The sequence below is a fragment of the Delphinus delphis genome, chromosome 6, assembly GCF_949987515.2.
Source record: "Delphinus delphis chromosome 6, mDelDel1.2, whole genome shotgun sequence".
Taxonomy (NCBI): domain Eukaryota; kingdom Metazoa; phylum Chordata; class Mammalia; order Artiodactyla; family Delphinidae; genus Delphinus; species Delphinus delphis.
The window spans coordinates 84,225,886-84,249,962 of record NC_082688.1 but is presented as its reverse complement, the minus strand read 5'-3'; the positions used below and the strand labels follow the sequence as shown (position 1 = coordinate 84,249,962).

General features: G+C 38.6%; 1 long non-coding RNA gene across 1 annotated transcript in view; it reads right to left on the bottom strand.

The window, feature by feature from the left end:
• Window positions 1-4,298: 4,298 nt before the first annotated feature.
• Window positions 4,299-24,077, bottom strand: part of LOC132427474 (uncharacterized) — a 44,261-nt gene continuing 24,482 nt past the window's right edge. The window contains exon 3 of the long non-coding RNA XR_009519918.1: window positions 4,299-4,413. This is a non-coding gene — a long non-coding RNA (uncharacterized lncRNA). The remainder of the gene's footprint in view (window positions 4,414-24,077) is intronic.

Sequence of the window (24,077 nt, the reverse complement as noted above, 5' to 3'; positions counted from 1 at the left end):
TGCAGTGGTTGAGAGTCCGCCTGCCGATGCAGGGGACACAGGTTCATGCCCCGGTCCAGGAGGTTCCCACATGCTGCGGAACAGCTGGGCCCGTGGGCCACGGCCGCTGAGCCTGCGTGTCCGGAGCCTGTGCTCTGTGATGAGAGAGGCCACAGCAGTGAGAGGCCTGCGTACCGCAAAAAAAAAAAAAAAAAAAAAAAAACAGACAAAAAAACACCAGAAGAAATCCAGAACCAATTATGTTCCCTGGGGTCTCAGCTGTCAGTGTACTTGCACACGCTGTGAGCCACAGCCCATCTCTGCCTCCCCAAGAGGCCCTCCTCTGCCTCTGGGCTGGTCTCTGGACCTGTCGTGGGCCCTGTGAGGACCACTCAGACTCTGATCTGCCCCAATTCCTGCGTGTGCTTCCCCAACATCTACAGCTGCCAGAGCTAGACCGTTTTCATTTGTGGGAACACTCATTGTCTACTCAGATATTCCACAGACGCAGGGTCTACCTAGGTGATTGTGGGGATATAATCTGCAGCTTGTGCAGCTGATGGGAAGATTTTCAGTACTCTTCCTTAGTCGCCCCATCCCTGGTGTTCAGCTTTGGTTTTGTCCCCACCTCTGCGTGTGGTCCACCCATAGTAGTCTGTTCCTGAGGCTGCCTTGGAGCTCTTGGGTCTGCCCCAGTGAGGATAGGGCACAGAGATAGTATGAGCTCTTGGATCGTGGGAGCCCTGGCAGCACAAAATGCGCAGGGAAGCCGGTGGCCGGTGGCGCAAGAGATATGGCCCTAGTGAGGGCCAGCCCTGGCTGGGCTTTTTCTGGTGCCCGGCAGCCGGTGTGTAAGGGCCAGCCCTGAGAGGGCTTCTTTTATTGTTCATTGGCAGGTGCCGGCATGTGAGGGGAGAGAGGCTACAACAGTGGCTCCTCCCACTGCGTGTCACTCAGCAGTAGCACCTGCTTCCATGGCAGTCCAGTCTTCCTCCATAAGCATTCCCTGCTGTGGATTTCCTCCCTCCCATCCCCTCAGTCTGTCTCCCCACAGCCAACAGCAGTTCTTGCCCCAGGCCAGTTCCCTAATCCCCACACTCCAGCTTCCAGCCCCTTGCACACCTGTGAACACACGTCCCAGTCTGGGGCACACAGGGCCGCCGTACAGACCATCTGTATATTTCTCACTTTGTCCCATCTGCCACAGATCGGCTGCTTCACCCTCTTCCGACAGCTTCAAATGCTTCCCTTCTGTCCCAGTTGATTTCCCCGTCAGAGAGGGGATTTCCCTGAATTCAGGAATCTCTCTTCTGCTTCAGCTCCCCCACCCTGGGGTGCAGGTCCCATCCTGCTTCCTCTTCTCCTCCTTCTCACTTCTTTTTTTTTTTTGTCCTACCCAGTTACGCAAGGATCTTTATAGTCCCTTCCGGTGTCCAAGGTCTTCTGGCTAGTGTTCAGCCAGTGTTCTATGAGAATTGTTGCATCTTATAGATGTATTCCTGATGCATCTATGGAGAGAGGTGAACTCCACGTCTTCCTACTCCTCCGCCATCTTAACTCCACTGTCAGGATTATTTTTGATAAATTAGATTTATCTAATTTAACTAGCAGTTACCAATTTTATTAATAGGATTTATACATATTCAGGAATAATCTAGCATTAAACAATGCTGTGTAGAAATGAAGAACTAAGTTGTAAACAAAGTTTAAATGTTTCTAATGTGAAAGAAAAAACTGGAAAAATCAATAAGGGACCATAGGCCTTTGATTTGAATAAGTTCATCTATAATTTGCCAATGCCTTCAGACCAACTTTATAGGTATATATCAAGCTGCTGAGATTTACCAAGTAAAATCACTCTCCAGGTTTCAAGTAAGTATGTATAAATGTGTCCACTAGTGAAAATATCAAATAACATTTTGATAGGACTGTAGAAAAAGATGACTACTGTCTTAAGTACCCTAGCTTAAAAGAGTGCTGTTTGGGGGCTTCCCTGGTGGCGCAGTGGTTGAGAGTCCGCCTGCCGATGCAGGGGACGCAGGTTTGTGCCCCGGTCCGGGAAGATCCCACATGCCGCGGAGAGGCTGGGCCCGTGAGCCATGGCTGCTGAGCCTGCGCATCTGGAGCCTGTGCTCCGCAACAGGAGAGGCCACGTACCACAAAAAAGTGAGAGGCCCGCGTACCACAAAAAAAAAAAAAAAAAAGTGCTGTTTGGGAGACTGACCTTGACTACTGGAATGAGATGACATAAGAGAGGATAAAGATGCCCCACAACCTTCAGCACCCTACCATTTATACACCCCCGTTGTCTTTAGGCAGGATCAAGCATAATTCTGACACCATGTCTGCTCTGGAAGCCCGAGGCTGGGGGGTGCTGGGAAGGGCAGGGAGAACAATCTTAGTCACAGGTTGTCTGATGACAATGACCTTGGGCGAAAGTACTCAGGACACCTGAGAGGAAATGTCTGCATCTTCCTAGGCCTAAATTCCTTCCTACTGAGGAGAACATGCAAGAAAATGTGAATATGTAACTACATGATTTGACCACAACTACATGACTTGATCGAAGGTGAAGGAGCAATGACAGATCAGCATCCTCAGGAGCTCTGTTGAGCCTACAGCCTCAAGTTGACTCTTTTTATAACTCAAATACATGCCCTTCATGGCCTCCCTCTGCAAGGAACAAATCTTCCCAAACTCCTCCCAAGAACTTTCTTCAAGGTAAGCTAACTAAATCACATGTGATTCTGCCTTTAATTACTGCTTATGACATTTGCATATGGTTTTATGCATTAGAACCCTGTTGCCAAAAAGAATCAAGACAATCGGGGACAGAGAAAGCACAGACAGATCTTTAACTCTACTTGGTCAGATATCTACCAGGTAAATAATTCCAGAGCTCTGCCTAGTTTCTCAATACAATATTAATAGAATAATGATATACCCTTTATTATAGTTCCTTACTCTGATTTATGTAAGATATAATTTACCCCAACCCATCTTCCTAAGGTGACAGACAGCCTCTTAATCAGGCCCAATTGCTGTGTCCAAAAGCATAGTTTTGATTACTGATGATAACTCTGAGATAACTCAAATTGTTCCATTGCTCTGTGTTCTCCACTTTGTAAGGTTTCCATCATCCCCTTACAGAACTGTATGTATTTGTTAACCCCACTCCAACTCCCAGTTGGGGTAGAAGGAGACTTCTCATACTCCCAAAAAGAGACCAAATCACAATCGCACATCTCTGATCGTTGGGTTTCATCTTGCCCTAATACCACTTCAAGACCAGTCCCTTTAAAGTGTTCAGTTCCGGACAACTCAGGACATGTCTCAGGAGATCCAGGAAACATCCCACAGCCCCATCAACCTCCGTTCTATGTAAGTCAACACTAGTTACCTAAGAAGTGCATGATGAGGCGCACCCTGAACCCCCATAGCTGGGTTATAGAAAACATAGAAATAGTTATCACACCACTCAACACATAACTATTATGAAAGGTGATTTGGGATAAATGGTGGCCTGTCCTAGGCTCCATTTACTCATTAAAATAAGCTCTTCCATCTGATGAGCAAGGCTTACATTCTTAACTCACTCTCCCACTCTAATGCCACGAACTGAAATGTGATTGCTAATTTAGTACTTTTTCCCTTTGGTGAGGAGACGCTGGCTTGAGTTTTTGCTTCAACTTTCCATGCTCAGCAAACATCTTGAGCTTTTCTCTGCTGGGAAAAGGGTGATGTTGGCTTTGATTTCCTGCCCCATAATTTGTGTCGTTTTCCAAGAAAATGTGTGAATATTCACAACCGACAAACAAATTCAGGCGTATATAAAATCCTTACTCATGTGTGGTTCATACTTTCCTCTCCTCTGCAAATGGGATCTGTCAAAAACAAATTAAGTAATTACAGAGTGTTGCTGCAGCTGTGTGTATCCTTCATTACATTATGACTGTGGTTAAGGGATGACTCTCTCCTGCCTGGTTTTTAAAATATTTATAATGGAAGGCGGGTTGTCAGGGCATGTTCTACTGTTGCCAGAAAAAACAAAAAGTAAATGAAAATGACGTTGATGGCATGGCATGGCTGTGTGTGTGTGTGTGTGTGTGTGTGTGTGTGCCCATGTGCATGTACAGTAAATGTTCTACTATGTTGTAAAAGTTATTCTAGTTACCTGTTTTTTCTAATTTATTTTCAAAAGCCCATAAAAATAGAACAGTGTCTGTCAATTCTCAAAAGACTCAATAAATAAAATATCCTTAGTACAAACAGTGGGATTTACTAATCCCAATTTATCATTTCTTTTAAAAATCAGCAGTCTCCACTGAAAAATAATATATAATTAAATAACAAGTATTTATCCAAGAAGATAACATCTTTAAGACCTAATGATCCTGCAAGGTGAGTGGTTGGTTACTTTTTGTTGTTTGAAATCTGTAAAAGGAAAAGAATAAAAAGTAAAGAGGAATGAAAACTGGTTGATTATTCTAGAATGTCTTGCTTTAAAAATCCTACATTAGCCTTTGGACACTGATAACCTCAAAATCCTTAATTTCAGCATTCTAAATTAATAAGGATGAGAGAAGCAAACTTATCATTGAAAAGTTTGTGCCTACTTTCTTAGGGAAAGTCCTCCATCTTGAGGTAGGTAACTTTAAACAAACTGGATTTTCACAACTGTAAGAATACATGCATTTAATGTAAATACCAAGCAAAAGGCATCTGGATAGAGAGGAGTTGTTGCACATGTATTATGGATTAAATTTATATCAACTTTTTTAAGATAATACAGTTTACTTTAAAATATAACACTCAACGTTAGCGCTTCAACTGGAGGAAACAAAAAAAGTTAAAATAGAATTAAAAGACACCAAAGAAACATAAACATAAACCAAGAAACAGGCCATAACTAAATGAATAAAATGTAGAAAAAACAAAAACAAAAAAATTAACACATACCCAAGTTAGAAAAAATTAGAAAATCCCCATTGTGCCAGATAAAGAGAGAAATCAAGGCCAGAGGAAAGTGAGGACCAACAGCAGCTTCAACCTCAATCACAGACCATAGAGGCTCAGGATTAGTGCCTCTATGAGGACAGGAGATAAAATGTCTACACAGAGGGAAGACCTGTAGTTGGACATCCCATGTAAAGCATGGAGCCTTGAAGAACTACCTCCTCCATGAAAAGACTAAAGTCACTCCTCCCACCTAACTGTAAAAGCAGTTCAAAAGCTTACCATCTCTCCAGGGACTTGGATGAAAAACAAATCAACTGTGAGAAATCAAAACCCCAGGTACCCATTACACACAGATGTAGGGTTTAAATCATGTAGCTGCTACAACAAACCATGCAGTTGATACTGACATAAAAATTGTTGATATATGGGCTTCCCTGGTGGCGCAGTGGTTGAGTCTGCCTGCCAATGCAGGGGACGCGGGTTCATGCCCCGGTCCGGGAAGATCCCACATGCCACGGAGCAGCTGGGCCTGTGAGCCATGGCCGCTGACCCTGCGTGTCCGGAGCCTGTGCTCTGCAATGGAAGAGGCCACAACAGTGAGAGAATGGAGGATAGGAATAAAGAAACTCAGTCTTTCCAAGACAAGTTAGGAAGGCAGAAAGCAAAAGCAAAAAAAAAAAGAAAAAAAGAAAAGGCACGTGAAATAGAAACACAAAATAAGATAATTAAAATAAGTCCAATATGCTAGTAATCAAAGTGACTGTAAATGAAACAAATGTGCCTGTAAAAGCAAAGATTCTCAGACAAGATTTTAAAAAACAAAAAGAATCCAGCTATGTGCTTTCTATAAACATATCTACAATGGCTCAAAAAGGTCAAATGTAAACTAATGAAAGGATGAAAGAGAATATACCAGGCAAATACTAAGAAAGAAGAGGAGGAGACGGAAGGAGGACGAGGAGGAAGGGGAAGAAAGGGAAGGAGGGAGGGAGAGAGGGAAGAAAGGAGAGAGTGAAAGAGGGCAGGAAGAAACCAGTATAGCAATATTAGACCAAGAGATCTTAAGACCAAAAAAAACACTATTTCAAATTAAGAGGGTCATTATTTAATGATAAAAAGAACAATATACCAGGAAAATATACTTGCTTTAAATCTGTATGCACCTAACCCGGTAGCCACAAAACACATTAAATAAATAGTTTTGAAGAAATATTGACTGAAATTAAGACTACATTTGATTTCTTCTGTTTACTAAAATATTTTCCACTATTAATTACTTCCTAATTAAACATTAACTTGTTCATTGTAAAAGATTTTGGTGACAATTATGTCTTAAACTACAAATTAATGGTAAATAAAGCAAAGTCCCTGTCCTCATAGAACTTGTATTCCAGTAGGCAGATACATTTATTTCAAAATAAAATTTGAAAACACATGGCTCATATGTGAGAAATAATACTAATATCTAAAATAATATGCAGCACTCATATGATTCAGTTATATTGTCCAATGTCTAAATGGTTCTCTGATAATAAATTACATATTATTAAGAGATGTGCTACTGTTTTAAGAGCTCCACTTTGTCCAATGGGTTTCATATGTTTGTTCACACATATACTTGTTTCTCACTTTTATTGAACATGATTACAAAGTTGACACCCCACAAGATGAAATAATGAAAGACAATAAGAATGATCTAATGTTAAATATACAAAGCATCAAAAGAATAAGAGGTTACTGCCAAGTGTGCTTGTGGCCAACTAATAATGGTTATAAAAATAATGATTTCATAATCATTGGCTTGTTACATGAGAAATGTAGCTAAAAATCCACCACAGTTCCATGATTTAGGAAGTATAAATAGCAACACAGCACTTTAGGACACTCTTTCATCATTTGCTTTACTCTCCTAATGTAAAAAGCATAGATTCACTTACAATTCTTCTTTGAACATATGTGTGTATTTCCACTGAATCATATATTAAGATGATATAATGATGTAAATACTTAAATCTTCATGAAGTGCATCTCTTTTCATTAACTGCCAAAGTACACATAATATACACCAGAAGAACAAACTGCAACATAACTTTTTTAGATATGGTCAAAACACAGTTGGCACAAACTACCAAAAGAAATGTAGTCAAGTAGCAAGTGATATTTCGTTTACAGCCTGAAATATTTACAGAAACTATCAAGCATTGATGATGAATGATAAGACTGTACTTACAAATAATTTCTGCTATAAATAACATGCATAGTTTTAGCCAGTATAAACACAATTCTAACAATTAGAATGAAAAAAAAAGTCCTGAGATTACATCTGGTCCCCCCAAAAAAGTCAACTTGATACCAAAAGAAAAAAAAAAGTTTCTAAATGCTTAGAAAGCTTACCTAGAATGAAAACAAAAGTTTCAAATTAACCTTATATTTATGGAGCCCCATTTTGCTGTATGGATGATTTGTCATCTCTGGATTAGTGAGAACTTCTAAAAGTTATGTCTTCCCCATAAATGGGTCAGGTAACTGAGAGTTTTATCTGGGAATCTATGTCCCCAGATGGTCCAGCATTTGCTTGGAAGAAGCTTTCCTTGGATTTAATTTTCTGATTATCATGCATTGAAATGACTCATGGTGCTTTTGCCCATTTTATCCAGCCAGGTCTACCCAGAATCTCTATGTGTGTGTTACTTAACTTGCACCAACTCTGAGGAAGAGGGAAATTAACCTAAAGTTTTTGTGCATTCCTAGAGTCAATGAGTTTCCACTTTCATGTCTTCAAGGAGGAGGGCGGTGCAGGGAGAGACAGGCAGTGAGAATGTGACAGACTATCCCTGCATAAAGGTGAGACCCCACAGGGTAACACCTGCCCAGTGAGAGTGAAAAAGAGCTAAACTCCACCACACAGGAAGAGGACTGCATGGAAACTTGCTTACCCCATCCTTGAAGCTAAAGGGAAAGGAGAGAAGGGGAAATATCTCCTGGGGGTTAGTACTCATTCAGTGGCCCTCACTAGGGTTTTGGTACCAATTCTGAGTGCTTAGCTAACCCAAAGAATCTGAAGTGGAGAAGTCAGCTTAAAGTAGCTGCAGATGGAATTATTAAGGAGAATAAAGAAGATATTATATTTAAAGGGATAATGGATGAGATTTTTCAGAATTGCTGAAAGATACCAGTCTTCGGAGCATGGCACTCAATGAAACCCAAGCAAACATATGCTAGATGTATCACAGTGAAACTGAAGAATGTCAGAGATGAAAAGAATTTTTAAAAACAGCCAGAGAGAGAAGATAGATTACAGAGAAATGACAAAAAGACCAATGTCTGACTTCTTGATATACATCCACCAGAAGCCAGAAGATAACACATTGAAAGAAAGAAAATAACAAGCAATCTGGAGCTCTAGTTCCAGCAAATATTCTTTTCAAATAATAATGGTAGAATCCAGGTGGTGAGTATATGGGTATTCACTATAACATTCTTTCAACTTTGCTATATGTTTGATAATCTTCATAATAAAATATTGGAAAAATACTTTTCAAGAATGAGGTACAATAAGGACATTTTCAGATAAACGGAAACATTGTAAGGACTGTACTTTAGGCAAGAGTATTGTCTAAGAGCGAAAGGATTTGATGTAAAAAAAAAGGTGAGCAGAGATACTATAGTAGTAAATAGACAAGTAAATCTTTAAAAGTCTCTGTCTAAAACAATGATAATACCCTGGTTTGTGGCAGAAAATATTCTAGAGATAAAATACAACTGCAAAAAAAAAAAAAAATACAACTGCAATAGTGTATAAGGGGGAAGGAGAGTGAATAGAGTTTAAGCTTTCTGAGGTCTATTTTATCAAAGAACAATAAGGATACTGATTAACTTAAACTTTGACAAGCATATACCTTAAATTAGCTTTCATAGTGACTTAAAGATAGAGAGGACATAAATTCCAAACAAAAACAGCATTAGAAAAAAACTTAAAAACAAACATACATGTTGCTGCAAATGGAATTATTTCCTTCTTTTTTATAGCTGAGAATTATTCCATTATAGTTATGTACCACATGTTCTTGATCCATTTATTTGTTTATAGACATTTAAGATGCATCCATGTCTTGGATATTGTAAATAGTGCTGCTATGAACATTGGGGTGCATGTATCTTTCTTTTTTAAAAAAAATAAATTTATTTATTTATTTTTGGCTGCATTGGGTCTTCGTTGCTACACACAGGCTTTCTCTAGTTGCGGCGAGCAGGAACTACTCTTCGTTGTGGCATGCAGGCTTCTCATTGCAGTGGCTTCTCTTGTTGCAGAGCATGGGCTCTAGGCACATGGTCTTCAGTAGTTGTAGCACACAGGCTCAGTAGTTGTGGCTCACGGGCTTAGCTGCTCCGTGGCATGTGGGATCTTCCCAGACCAGGGCTCGAACCCATGTCACCTGAATTGGCAGGAAGATTCTTAACCACTGCGCCACCAGGAAAGTCCCTGCATGTATCTTTCAAATTATGGTTTTCTCCAGATATATGCCCAGGAGTGGGATTGCTGGATCATATGGTAGCTCTATTTTTAGTCTTTTAAGGAACCTCCATACTGTTCTCCATAGTGGCTGTACCAATTTACTTTCCCACCAACAGTGTAGGAGAGTTCCTTTTTCTCCATACCCTCTCCAGCATTTATTATTTGTAGACCTTTTGATGATGGCCATTTTGAACAGTGTGAGATGATACCTCATTGTAGTTTTGATTTGCATTTTTCTAGTAATTAGTGATATCTAGCATATTTTCATGTGCCTTTTGGTCATCTGTATGTCTTCTTTGGAGAAATGTCCATTTAGATCTTCTGACCGTTTTCTGATTGGGTTGTTTGTTTTTTGGACCTAGAGATTATCATACTAAGAGAAGCAAGCCAAAGACAAATATCATATGATAACGCTTATATGTGGAATCTAAAAAAAATGATACAAATAAACTTATACACAAAACAGAAATAGACCCACAGACATAGAAAATAAACTTATGGTTACTCTAGGGGAAAGGGACAGGGAGAGGGATAAATTAGGAGTTTGGGATTAATGTATACACACTACTATATGTAAAACAGATAACCAACAAGGACCTACTATATAGCACAGAGAACTATACTCAATATTTTGTAATAACGTATAAGAGAAAAGAATCTGAAAAAGAATCTATACATATATTTATAACTGAAACACTTTGCTGTATACCTGAAACTAACACAACATTGTAAATCAACTATATTTCAATTAAAAAAAACAAAGTTAAAAAATTAAAATAAAATAAAAAATAAATTCAAAGGATGTGAATAATTTTTTTTAAAAAAAGGAAAGGAGGGAGGACTAGAAAAAAGTGAGACAAAAGGAAAGTCCATAATAAAGCTAAATGGACTAAATGAAAACAAACTTGAGTTTTTTAAAAAAACTCAGAAGGCAGTTTGTAAGTTATGCGCCTAAAATCAAAGGACATATAATGGTTGATAAACATGGGAAATATATATACTAAGTATACATACAGCAATCAAAAGCTAAAGTAGCTATATTAGCATCAGACAAAATAGTCACTAAGGCAGTAAGATTTCTATTTCTCAGAGTAGAATGCTGAACTGAACATCCTTCACCAAACTTTGAAACTCCCAAGTCAAGAGTAATGACTCTTCAGACATGGTAACTTTGCTTTTTATCCTCAGTCTCTATAACCCTCTACCTTCATTTCCCTTTGACATAAGACATACCTGGAATCCTCACAAAATCCGGTCCCTCATTCTGAGTTCTCTGTCCCAGTTCTTCCACCTTTATTATAATAGACTTACCCTCTGGGTTTCTGCCTTTCTCCAAACTTATTCCACTTCCCCCAACCCTCAAAACTCAACTTTTCCAGCAATTCCCTGGCAGTCCATTTGTTAGGACTCAGCTTTCACTGCCGGGGCCTAGGTTCAATCCCTGGTCAGGGAACTAAGATCCTGCAAGCCACACAGTGCGGCCAAAACAACAACAACTACAACTCGATTTTTCCATCTCAATCCTGGTGTTGAGGATTAGAGAGATCCAGGTCCCTTCTTGACCTCTGAACCAATTGCAAAATTGGGTAAAACAGATGAGATGCTTTATCTTTAAAAGATAAAGCTGCCTTTCCCAAATTCTTATATTTAAGATCTTTTCTGAATACAGTGGCCAAAGACATTTGTAATGATTTTGTCACCATAGCTATACTTTGAGAATGGCCAATAGTTAGTCTGTCTCACAAAGCATGTCACATGAGAGTGATTAGTGAGTAACCAAGCAATAGACTGGAATTCTCCTTCCAAGCATACTGACCTGAAACAAGCACAGGGCAGATTGTGACTTGTTAGGGAAAAAGTGAGGGAGGGGGCAGTGGCTAAAGGTGACAACGAGAAAGGGCCAAAGAGAACAAGAACAAAACAGAGTTTACTTACTTTTTAACCTGGATTGACACTGAAAATGTTAACATATTATTGGAATTGGACATTTACCAAAACCTGTCAAGAGGAAAGGAGAAAATAAGTTGATCCCATAAAGTACAAATCCGTTTTTCTTTTTACTAAAGGGTGGAGGGCAGAATTATGATTAGTATTGAATTTCTATATTTTTTTCTCTAAAACACTTTTAGCCAAATGAGAAAGGCCTTGACTCATGTAGAAGACCAGGATCTAGGTGAAAAGAGCTTATTTTCAGCCATAAATATCAATATTAATTCACCTTCTAGCTGGAAAGAGAAGGTATAAACAAGAAAAAAGGCTAAACTAAAAGGAGAGATTTAAACACCTGCTCAAGAAGTACAAGAGATATCACAAGACCAAAAGTGAATGTCAAAAGAATTGTATCCCAAAGAAATGCTAAAAAAGATGGGCTGATAATATTACTATAGCATTCATTTCCATGCTGAAAGATAAGCAAAGGCAAAGAAAATAGCCCCACATAAGCCTCTCTGAATAAGTACCTGGAAACACAGGGAGAATCTGAGAGAAAAAGAATGAGCAAAATGTTGCATAAACAGTAGCAGAAGGGGGTGAGAGCTGGTGAGGAGAGGTTGCTGCCTCATTTGCTCAGCCCACCGCCCTGTTGCTAGGGGAGAGTAACACTGTGGGAGTGAGTCAGGCAAGACAGAAGAGAACAGGAGGCGTCCTATCTCTGCTAAGTCAGCTGTGGAGATAATGTAGCGCAGACATTGGAGACCCGCGGAATGGGAGCTGATGAGACAGGGAGGAAGAATGCATCCCAGCTCCCACTCTGCAGCCACATCAAAGATTTCAAGGATCAGCGAAAATGCCCAACCCATTACGCAAGCAATCCTGGATACCCAGAATCTAATCTGGTTGATGAGTTTATTCAGGCCACTTTTTTGTGGACTTGGTACAAAAATGCTCCAATGACTTTTCACCAGGGAAGCAAAACAGAAAAAAACAATCTTCATACACCACCCTCATCAACATTCTCCAATGGTAATAAAACAATTCTATAACTCTGCTAATTCCTTAACATAAAATCATGATCCCCAAAGACCAAATCATAGTCTCAGACTCCTTTCTCTCTCTTTTTGAGCCTAGATAACCAGCCTATGCACTTATTTTCAATCCCAGAAATCAAAGGATAGGTACACTGCTCCCTCTACTGGCTTTGCAAGTGCAGTTAAAGATGAATTTAACCTCAGAACTCTTAGCCTTTTAGCAAGATTCCTTTCTCCAGTGACCAAGAAATAGAGGGATGATGCAAGTTTCTTTTTTTTTTTTTTTAAACATCCTTATTGGAGTATAATTGCTTCTCGATGCTGTGCTAGTTTCTGCTGCACAACAAAGCAAATCAGCCATACACATACACATGTCCCCATATCTTCTCCCTCTTGCGTCTCCCTCCCACCCTCCCTATCCCACCCCTCTAGGTGGTCACAAAGCACCGAGCTGATCTCCCTGTGCTATGTGGCTGCTTCCCACTAGCTATCTATTTTACATTTGGTAGTGTATATATAAGTCCATGCCACTCTCTCACCTCATCCCAGCTTACCCTTCTGACTCCCCGTGTCCTCAAGTCCATTCTCTACGTCTGTGTCTTTATTCCTGTCCTGCTCCTAGGTTCTTTAGAACCTTTTTTTTTTTTTTTTTAGATTCCATATATGTGTGTTAGCATACAGTATTTGTTTTTCTCTTTCTGACTTACTTCACTCTGTATTACAGACTCTAGGTCCATCAACCTCACTACAAATAACTCAATTTCGTTTCTTTTTATGGCTGAGTAATATTCCATTGTATATATGTGCCACACCTTCTTTATACATTCATCTGTCGATGGACACTTAGGTTGCTTAAAGTTAACCTTAACCAAAGATTTACAGAACCTTTACCAAACATCACATTAACAAGTTAATGTAAACGTGTACTCCAATAAAGATGTTAAAAAAATGTTCAAACCCTTAAAGATAAATTCTATTCAGTTATTTTTACTGATATTTGCTGGAACTATTGAAATTTTCTGATGTTGATGACCCTGGAGAGTCAAAGACCAGAAAACGAATTTAAGAAAGGAAAATAATAATACAGCCATTTCAGATGTTTCAAAGCAATGTTCCCACACATTTCCTATTATCTCTCTTCTCAATACTTGCAAAACTTTTGCCACCCCGTTCTTCCATCACTGAAATGTACAAACATATACAGTGTCCACCTTCAATTTTTTCTGAGTTCCCAGAAAAGTGTGTAGATGTACAGATTTTTTTAAGTAAAAGTGAAAATCTTGCAGTGTCCCTGGTAATTGAAAACTAATAGGCATAATGGCAATGGTCTAAAGATGCCAGCAATTGAATTCCCCTTACAGGATGGCTTAATGGCTATTTCCCCCTTATCGATTACGTAGCAAGTAGTCCAAAGTTGATGTTTCAGAATGTATCGTCTCTCTTCCAAGGTTGCAGTTACACCCCTAACTGATGTATTCAACCAAATTCATTTATTTGGTCATCTGGTAAATATTTACTGAGCACCTATAATGTGTTAGGCAATGTTCTAGGTGCTGCGGACTTAAGAGTGAACAAGTGACCTCATCCCCTGTTTCTCATTGAAAAGACAGAAGCCAGCTTAGTGAGTTCCCATTCATTCTCCTTACCTTTCAATGAGTTTGTACACCTCCACATATACTTGGTCAAATTCTAACTCTGTGAAGTCTTCTTTGACCAGCCTGGGCCATGAGTCTCACACCAACTCTGATTTTTCTGAAATGTCCTGTTATTAAGCCACTACACATTTCCTATCTAGACATGGGTTGGTATACAGCTGTATGCCAACAAATTAGATGTCTGTTATTGCCTTGAATTAGTATTTAAAGATTTCATTGCCATCTGACTTTTCACACATATCTGTGGTTTTTCCTCAACTAAACTAAAAGTTCTTTGAAGCAAGAAATACATGACCTGACATAGAATTATATAAGAAATCTTAAAAAGGATACAAAAATAAAATCATATTAACAACCCATCTGTTTTGAAAAGAATAATATTACATTAAATACAGTTCATCAGCAAAGTTTTATATACTGTAAAAATTAAGATGGTTATTCATAAAAATTAGATATTTTTCATGTTAAGACGTTAATTTTAGGGGCTTCTCTGGTGGTCCAGTGGTAAAGAATCCAACTTCAATGCAGGGGACACAGGTTCAATCCCTGGTTGGGGAACTACGAACCCACATGCCACGAGGCAACTAAGCCCGCGCACCACAACTACTGAGCCTACACGCCTCAACTAGAGAGACTGCATGCCGCAAACTACAGAGCCCGTGCGCCTGGAGCCCACATGCCACAACTAGAGAGAGAAAATCCACACGCCACAACTAGAGAGAAGCCTGCATGCCACAACGAAGAGCCCGCATGCTGCAACGAAAGATCCTGCATGCCGCAACAAAGAACCCACGTGCTGCAACTAAGACCCGATGCAGCCAAAAAATTAAAAATAAATAAAAATTTTAAAAAGATGTTAATTGTAATCCTCAGGGCAATTTCTAAGAAAATAATTCATAAAACATAGTGAAAGAAACAACAGCAAGAGAAGTTAAGTGTCATACTAGAATATATCTATTTAACACGAGAAAAAAGGCAATAAAGAAATTAGAGGAACAAAAAGGATATAAGATATATAGAAAACAAATGACAAGCAAAATCCTAGCTTATCAGTAATTATATTAAATGTAAATGGACTAAACATTCTAATCAAAAGGCAGATATTGGCAGATTAGATTTTTTTAATGATCCGACTATATGGTGTCTATAAGAGAGATTGTTTTGATTCAAAGACACAAATAGATGAAAAGTTTAAAAATGGAAAAATGATATAGCATGCAACCAGTAACCAAAAGAGAGCTGGGGTCCTATATTAATATCAGGTAAAACAGACTTTAGGAAGAAGATTTTATGATGATGAAAGAGTCAATACATCAAGAAGATATAACAGTTATAACATATATGAATCTAATAACAGAGTCACAAAATACATGAAGCAAAAATTTACATAAATGAAGGAAGAAATAGACAATTCAGCAATAATATTTGGAGTTTTCAGTAATCCACTTGCAATAATGGGTAGAACAATTAGGCAGAAGTTCAAAAAGGAAACAGAAGACTTGAAAAATATTATAAACCAACTAGACCTAACAAATATTGATAGAACACTCCACCCAGCTACAGCACAATACACATTCTTTTTTTTTTCCTTTTTTTTTTTTTTGCGGTACGTAGGCCTCTCACTGTTGTGGCCTCTCCCGTTGCGGAGCACAGGCTCCGGACGTGCAGGCTCAGCGGCCGTGACTCACGGGCCCAGCCGCTCCACGGCACATGGGATCTTCCCGGACCGGGGCACGAACCCGTGTCCCCTTCATCGGCAGGCAGACTCTCAACCACTGTGCCACCAGGGAAGCCCAATACACATTCTTTTTAAGCATGCATGAAACATTCTCCAGAATAGACTGTGTGTTAGGGGAATAAAGGAAGCCTTAATAAGTTTAAAATGATTGAAATCATACAAAGTATGTTCCTTGATCATAATGAAATGAAATTAGAAATCAATAATAGAAGTAAATTTGGGATTTTCACAAACATGAGAAAATTAAACAACACACTTTTAATAACCAGTGTATCAAAGAAGAAATCACAAAGAAAATTAGAAGAAAGTTTGAGATGAATGAAAATTAAGACACAACGTGGCAAATTTGTGGAATGCAGACAAAGCAGTGCTTAGAGGAAAATTTAAAGCTTTAAATGTCTACATTTAAAAGGAAGATCTAAAATCAATAACCAAATCTTCCACCTTAGACTAGAAAAAAGAAGAGCAAACTAAAACCAAAGCAAAAATAAGAAAGGAAACAATAAAGATTAGAGTGGAAATAGATGAAATAGAAACTAGAAAAATAACAAAACAAAAATAAACTAGAAAAATAACAAAATAGATGAAATAGAAACTAGAAAAATAACAAAGTAACAAAAATAACAAAATAGAAACTAGAAAAATAACAAAACTAGAAATAGATGAAATAGAAACTAGAAAAATAACGAAAGAAATACAAAATTGACATGTCTTTAGCTAGACTGTTCAATAAAAAAAAGAGAGAAGATTCAAATTACTAAAACCAGGAATGAAAGAGGGGAACATCACTATCAGCCTTATAGAAATAAAAAGGATCATAAGAAAATACTATGAACAATTATATGCCAACAAATTAGATAACCTAGATGAAATGGAAAAATTCCTAGAAAGACAGAAACTACCAACACTGACTCAAAAAGAAATACAAAATCTGAATACAGATTCTGCTATAAAATTAGTAATTGAAACACTTCCTACAAAGAAAAGACAAGACCCAAATGGCCTTACTAGTAAATTCTACCAAAGAGTTAAAGAGGAATTAACAATGCTTCTCAAATTCTTCCCCCCCAAAAAATAGAAAATATGAAACACTTTTAAATTATACTATAAGGCGAGTATTACCCTGATACCAAAACCAAGGACATCATGAGAAGAAAACTACAGACCAATATACTTCACGAATATAGGCACAAAACCCCTCACCTGATACTAATGAACCAAACCCAGCCATTTATAAAAAGAATTATACACCGCCACTAAGAGTGATTTATCTTAGGAATGCAAGATTGGTTCAACATATGAAAGTCAACCAGTGTAGTACACCACATTAATAGAATGAAGAGCAAAAACTACATGATCATCTTGAAAGAGATTGACAAGATAACATCTTTTATGATAAAAACACTCAGAAAACTAATACAAGGAAGTGTCATCAATCTGATGAAGGTCCTCTACTAAAATCCCACAGCTAACGTCATATTTAATGAAGAAAAACTAAATACTTTCCCACCAAGATCAAGAACAAGACAAAAATGTCTGCTCTCATCACCTCTGGTGATCATTGTACTAGAGGCTCTAACCAGAGCAATTAAGCAAGGAAAAGAAATAAAAGCATCCAGATTGGAAAGGAAGTGAAATTATCTCTATTCACAGGTGACATGATCTTGTATATAGAAAATCCTAAAGAATCCAAACAAAAAAAAATATTGGAACTACTAACTGAATCAGCAATGTTGCAGAATAGAACATTAATATACAAAAATCAATTGTATTTCTATATACTATCAATGAACAATACAAAAATGAAATTTAAAGAACAATTCAATTTATAATAGCATAAAAGATAATAAAAATACTCAAGAATGAATTTAGTAAACGAAGAGTAAGAATATACCCTGAAAACTACAAAGCATCATTTAAAAAACTTAAAGAATACCTACATTAATTGAAACACATCCTGCATTCATGAATCAGAAGACTTAATATTATAAGATGGCAATACTCCCCAGATTTATCTACAGATTCAACATAATCCCTTTCATAATCCTAGCTACCTTGTTTTGCAGAAATTTATAAGCTGATGATCCTAAGAGTCAAACGGAAATCAAAGGACCCAGAACAGCCGAAATAACATTGAAAAAGAAAAAATTAGAAAACTCATGTTTTCCAATTTCAAAACTTACTACAGGGAATTCCCTGGTGGTCCAGTGGTTAGGACTCTGCGCTTCCACTGCAGGGGGCACGGTTCAATCCATGGTTGGGGAACTAAGATCCTGCAAGCCATGCAGCAAGGCCAAAAAAAAAAAAAAAACTTACTACAAAGATACAGTAATCAAAACAATGTGAGGGCTTCCGTGGTGGCTCAGTGGCTGAGAACCTGCCTGCCAATGCAGGAAACATGGGTTCGAGCCCTGGTCCAGGAAGATCCCACATGCCGCGGGGCAACTAAGCCCGTGTGCCACAACTACTGAGCCTGCACTCTAGAACCCACAAGCCACAACTACCGAAGCCCAGATCCCATGCTCCGCAACAAGAGAAGCCACTGCAATGAGAAGCCCGCACACTGCAAAGAAGAGTAGCCCCTGCTCTCCACAGCTAGAGAAAAGCCCGCACACAGCAACGAAGACCCAACACAGCCAAAAATTAAATAATTAATTAATTTTTTTAGAACCCAACAATGTGAGATTGGCATAAAGCTAAACATATAGATCAATGGGATAAATAGACCCATACATCTATGGCCTGGTTTATATACCAGAAATAAATCCATATATCTATAGCCATTTGATTTTCGACAAGAATGCCAAGGCCATTCATTAGGGAAAGAATAGTCTCTTCAACAATGATCCTGGAACACCGGATATCCATGGGCAAAAGAATAAAGTTGGATCCCTACCACACACAATACACAGAAATCAACTGAAAGAAGATCAATGTCCTAAAGAGCTAAAACCATAAATCTCGTAGAAGAAAATCTTCCAAGAGGGGAACTCTTCATGACCTCAGATTTGACGATGCATTCTCAGATATGACACCAAAAGCATAAGCAACAAAAGAAAAAGTAGATAAGTTGGACTTCATCAAAATTAAAAGCATTTGTGCATAAAGGACATTATTAAGAAAGTAAAAGACAACATGCAGAATGGGAGAAAAAAGTATACATATACACATCAGATAAAGGTTTAGTATGTGGACTAAATGAACTCCTACAACTCAACAGTAAAACAACAAACAACCCAATTATAAATGGGCAAAGGACTTGAATAAACAGATTCCTAAAGAAGCCATATGGCCAAAAGGCACATGAGAAAATGTCAACATCATTAGGCATCAGGGAAACGCAAACTGAAACCACAAAGAGATACCACTTCACACGCACTAGGATCACTATAATCAAAAAGATAGATAATAAGAAGTGTTGGCAAGGATGTGGAGAGATTTGAACTGTCATACATTGCTGGAGGGAATATAACATGGTGTAGCCATTTTGAAAAACAACTTGGAAGTTTCTCAAAAATAAAACACAGGGTTGCCATATGACCCAGGGTTTTCACTCCTAGGTATAAACTTAAGAGAAATCAAAATATATTTCCACACTAAATAAAACTTGTACACAGATGTTCATAGCAACCAAAAAGTAGAAGCAGTCCAGTTGTCCTCAACAGATAAATGAATCAACAAAATGTGTATACTATTCATGCAATGGAATATTTTTCAGTCATTAAAAGGAATGTAGTATTGATATATACTACAACACGGATGAAAACATTATGCCAAGTGAAAGAAACCAGACATGAAAGATCACATATTGTTCTTTTTAAAGATATTTTGGCTGTCCTGGGTCCCTTGCATTTCCATGACTCTTAGGATCATCAGCTCGGCCATTTCCACAAATAGAATCGATTTCATAGAAATGAAATCTATTTTGCAAATAGGCAAATCTATAGAGATAGAAAGTAGATTAGTGGTTGTCAGGGGCTCAATGAGTTGTCAGGGGGAAGAGAAAATGACCACTAATGGGTGCAGGATTTCCTTTCGGGGTGATGAAAATGTTCTAAAATTAGCTACTGGTAACGGTTGCAGAACTCTGTAAATCTGCTTAAAACTACTGAATTGCAGACTTTCAGAGTTAATTTTATGGTATATGGATGTATGGTATATTTCAATAAAGCCGTCATTTTAAAAAATCCAGTCCATCCTAGAAAATTGGGATGGCATAGTTATTATATTCATTTTTCTTTCTAGCCCTCACAATTTATAGCAAGATGCCTTGTACATAGAAGTGCCAAAAATACATACATGTATGAATGCATATTATTGTTCACAAAATGCCCCAAATATTAGTTGGAGTTTCTCAAGGGATTCAAACTCCTGAGGCAAAGCCCATGTTTTAAATTTCATGAACATTCACCACTATTAGACCTTGCATAATGATTACACTTAGCCTGGAAATAGTTACAGTGGGTAAAAATGCTCAGCATCTTAATCCACCTGTAACTCATGATTGTTAAGGAGGCCATGCTGTCATGGGAGGACTCTGAAGTCAGACTATCTAGGTTTAAATCCACCTTCTATGATTTAATAATGGTATGACCTTGGATGAATAACTTAACCTCTGTGAGCCTTATTTTCCTCATCAGTAAGGACAGGATTAATGATAATATTGATAGTAACCACGTTCCAGGGCTGTGTGAGGCTTAAATGAGGCAAGGGGTGTAAAGTACTAATATGGCCTTATTATTCATTCATAGAGTTGCTCGACATTCACTGAGCACTGATTTTAATGCTCTGCCCTCAGAAGACAAATCAATGCAGTGAAGTGCTCTCGCTTGGAAAGACATCCAAAGAACATAAGAGGGGTTCCCAAGGGGTGAGAGGCTCTGTGTGTATGTGGATGGTCAGAGGCACAGAGTATGAAGAAAAGTTTTATGGAAGAAGTACCACTCGAACAGAACGTTTATTTAACTTAAAAAAAAAGTATTCATTCCCCAGGTTGAGAGAAACAGGGAAATAGGACATTCCAAATGGATGGAGTGATAAAAGGAAATCATCATTTTTTCAGGGGGCTGTGATTAACTCAACACAAGAACAGATCCAAGGTGAGAGCAGTCACAGAAAAGGCTAGGGAAGCAGGAGCGGGATCGTAGAAGTCCTTGTTTTCCCCCTCACTAGGGCAGACTGAATTTCCTGACAAGCGGGAATCACCCCTCCCCCACTCCAGCAGAGTCATTTTCTTTGGTTGGTTTTCTTTCCAAAGGTCATAGAGCAAAACAGAGGAAAGACTGAACCTTTGAGGCAGCTTGAGTATTTCCAGAGTGTTCTGGTGATGTCAATGCTGACAAAGCCAGTCATTCGTTGGCTGATCATCACTGAGCACCCAGAGGCTGCAGGACAATTATCAGGAGTGACAGTTTTCCTTGATAAATGCATCTGTACTTTGCACAATTCCCAGTTTCCCTTGCGTGCTCCCAGCATGCACTACTCCCACATTGGGCACCGGAGGTTGAAACAAGATGGCAGCTCCCAGAGGAGTGCCTTCAATTACCCACAGCAAGCATCTGGGCATAAGCCCCCATCATAGGTGATTATGGCCACAGGTTAATCCAGCAGTTCCTCCTAATTGATAGCTTGGAGTATTGAAGAAGCCAGAAGTGACCACAACTCTCCAAGTTTTTGGAAAAGCCCAGCTGGCTGAGTGTCAGCTTTCCGTTAGACCAAACCTTGGTGTGTTGTTTAACCACATCACCCTTTCCTGGAATCTGGCCCTTTGGCTGACACTCCTCTGTGGAGACAGAGTGTCCCTTTTGTGGTTCAGAAATACCATGTAGGCTTTTCTTCTGCCTCAGCATTCCCAATTCTCATTCTTTCGACTTCTTCCAATCTGTTCTTCGCTTCTCTCAGAAATACGCTCAGTCTTTCCTCCCTCGTTTTTTCAGTTTATTTTCTTCAGACTTGTTTTATTTTTTTCTTTTCCTTCAAAAGACCTGATGTCCCTTTCTTTTCCTGCTCCTTGATTTCTCCATTTCTCTCTCTTTCCCTCTGCCCTCCTCCCTCCTTCTCTCACTTCCTGTCTTTCTATTTTTTTCTAAACTGACCTCAGATGAAAACAATAGATTAATCATATTGTATATTTCATAACACTCTCAGCAGTTTCCATGCATGGCCCTCTTTTATTTGGTTCATGTTTTTTCTAATTTCTTGTTTTTAATAATGTAATAAGCACCAATGAATCTAACAACTATTGAAACAAAAAGGGGGATCTCACAATATCCTACAGCAAAACATTTGGTAGCCTTCTATTGTAAGCCCTGGCTCCCCCACACAGGGTATCCACCATGCCGAATCCTGGCCATCATTCCTTCCTTTATTTTAATACAGTTTTATTGTTTCTACATGTAGTTCTAAAAAATGTCTTAGTCTAGTTTTTTAAGTTTATGAAAGGTATGGTGCTTTTATCTACTTCTTTGTTTTAGCCTTACTTTATAGATAAATTCTTTTTACTTTTTATTTTGAAATAAGTTCAAAGTTACAAAAAAGTTTCAAGGATAGTACATAAACTGCCATAGAGCCTTACTGATATATATTATTTATATTTTACTTATGTATTTGTTTGTTTGTAGAGAGAGAGTTATTACTCTCCAACTCATTTGAAAATAAGTTGCATATATCTTCCTTCTTTAGCCCCTAACACAGGGGTCCCCAACCCCTGGACCATGGACCAGTACCAGTCTGTGGCCTGTTAGGAACCGGGCTGCACAGCAGAAGGTGAGTTGCAGGCAAGTGAACGAAGCTTCATCTGTATTTACAGCCGCTCCCCATCACTCACATTACCACCTGAGCTCCACCTCCTGTCAGATCAGCAGCGGCATTAGATTCTCATAGGAGCACGAACCCTACTGTGAACTGCCCATGTGAGGGATCTAGGTTGCGCACTCCTTATGAGAATCTGATGCCTGATGATCTGCGGTGGAGCTGAGGTGGTGATGCTAGCACTGGGGAGTGGTTGCAAATACAGATTATCATTAGCAGAGAGGTTGAACTGCACAGAGGCCATGATAAATCAATTGCTTGCAGACTCATATCAAAACCCTATTAGCGAGTGGCAAGTGAAAACAAGCTCAGGGCTCCCACTGATTCTGCATTATGGTGAGTTGTATGATTATTTCATTATATATTACAATGTAATAATAATAGAAATAAAGTGCACAATAAATGTAATGTGCTTGAATCATCCCGAAACCATCTCCCCCCACACACCCCTGACTGATCCATGGAAAATTTGTCTTCCATGAAACCGGTCTCTGGTGTCAAAAAGGTTGGGGATCACTGCCCTAACACATCAGTGTGTATTTCCTGAGAATAAGGAAAATCTCTTACATAACCACAAATGAGGAAATTTAACATTGATACTATGCTTATACTTTAGCAACAGTCCATTTTTAACTATCCCAATACAGTAAGTCCCCCACATGTGAACCTTCAAGTTGCGAACGTTCAAAGATGTGAATGTGCATTTTCATGTCCAATCATGTAACTTACTTCAAGTGTCTGGCATTATCTGTAAAAATTGGGTACCTAGACTAACTTTATTGGACTTACAAACAAACTGGACTTGCGAACGCACTCTCGGAATGGAACTCGATCATATGTAGGGGACTTACTATAACAGCATTTACAGCAGTTTTTTCAAGTACAAAAATCTGATTCAGATTTGCACATGACATTCAGTTGTGTGTCTCTAGTCTTCTTTAACCTCAAACATTTCCTCCACAATTCTTTACTCTTCATGACATTTAATATTTGTCTGGTATCTTGTTAACATCACTCAGTTTGGGTTCTCCTGATGTTTCCTTTCTATTGCATTCAGGATACACTTTTTTGGCAGGAATACCACAGAAGTGATGCTATGTGCTATGTAAATCACATCCAAAGGCCCCTCATTAGTGACTTCAGATTTGATTCCTTGATTATGGTGCTACCCTGTTTCTCTAGATGACATATTTGCATATAGTCTTTGGAAAATTACTATTTCACTTAATAGCACACTGTTAAGACTCACCCACATTGATGCATGTCACTTTTCTCTCTCTCTCCCACACCCACCCACAGACACACACACCAACCTACACACACACACACACACACACACACACACACACACACTTTCTTATTTTCTTTCTTCCTGTCTTCAATTTTCCAGCCACATTCTTACTCAAAATCAATTTGGAAGTATACAACTCTTAGCTGAAGTATGTACCATCTCT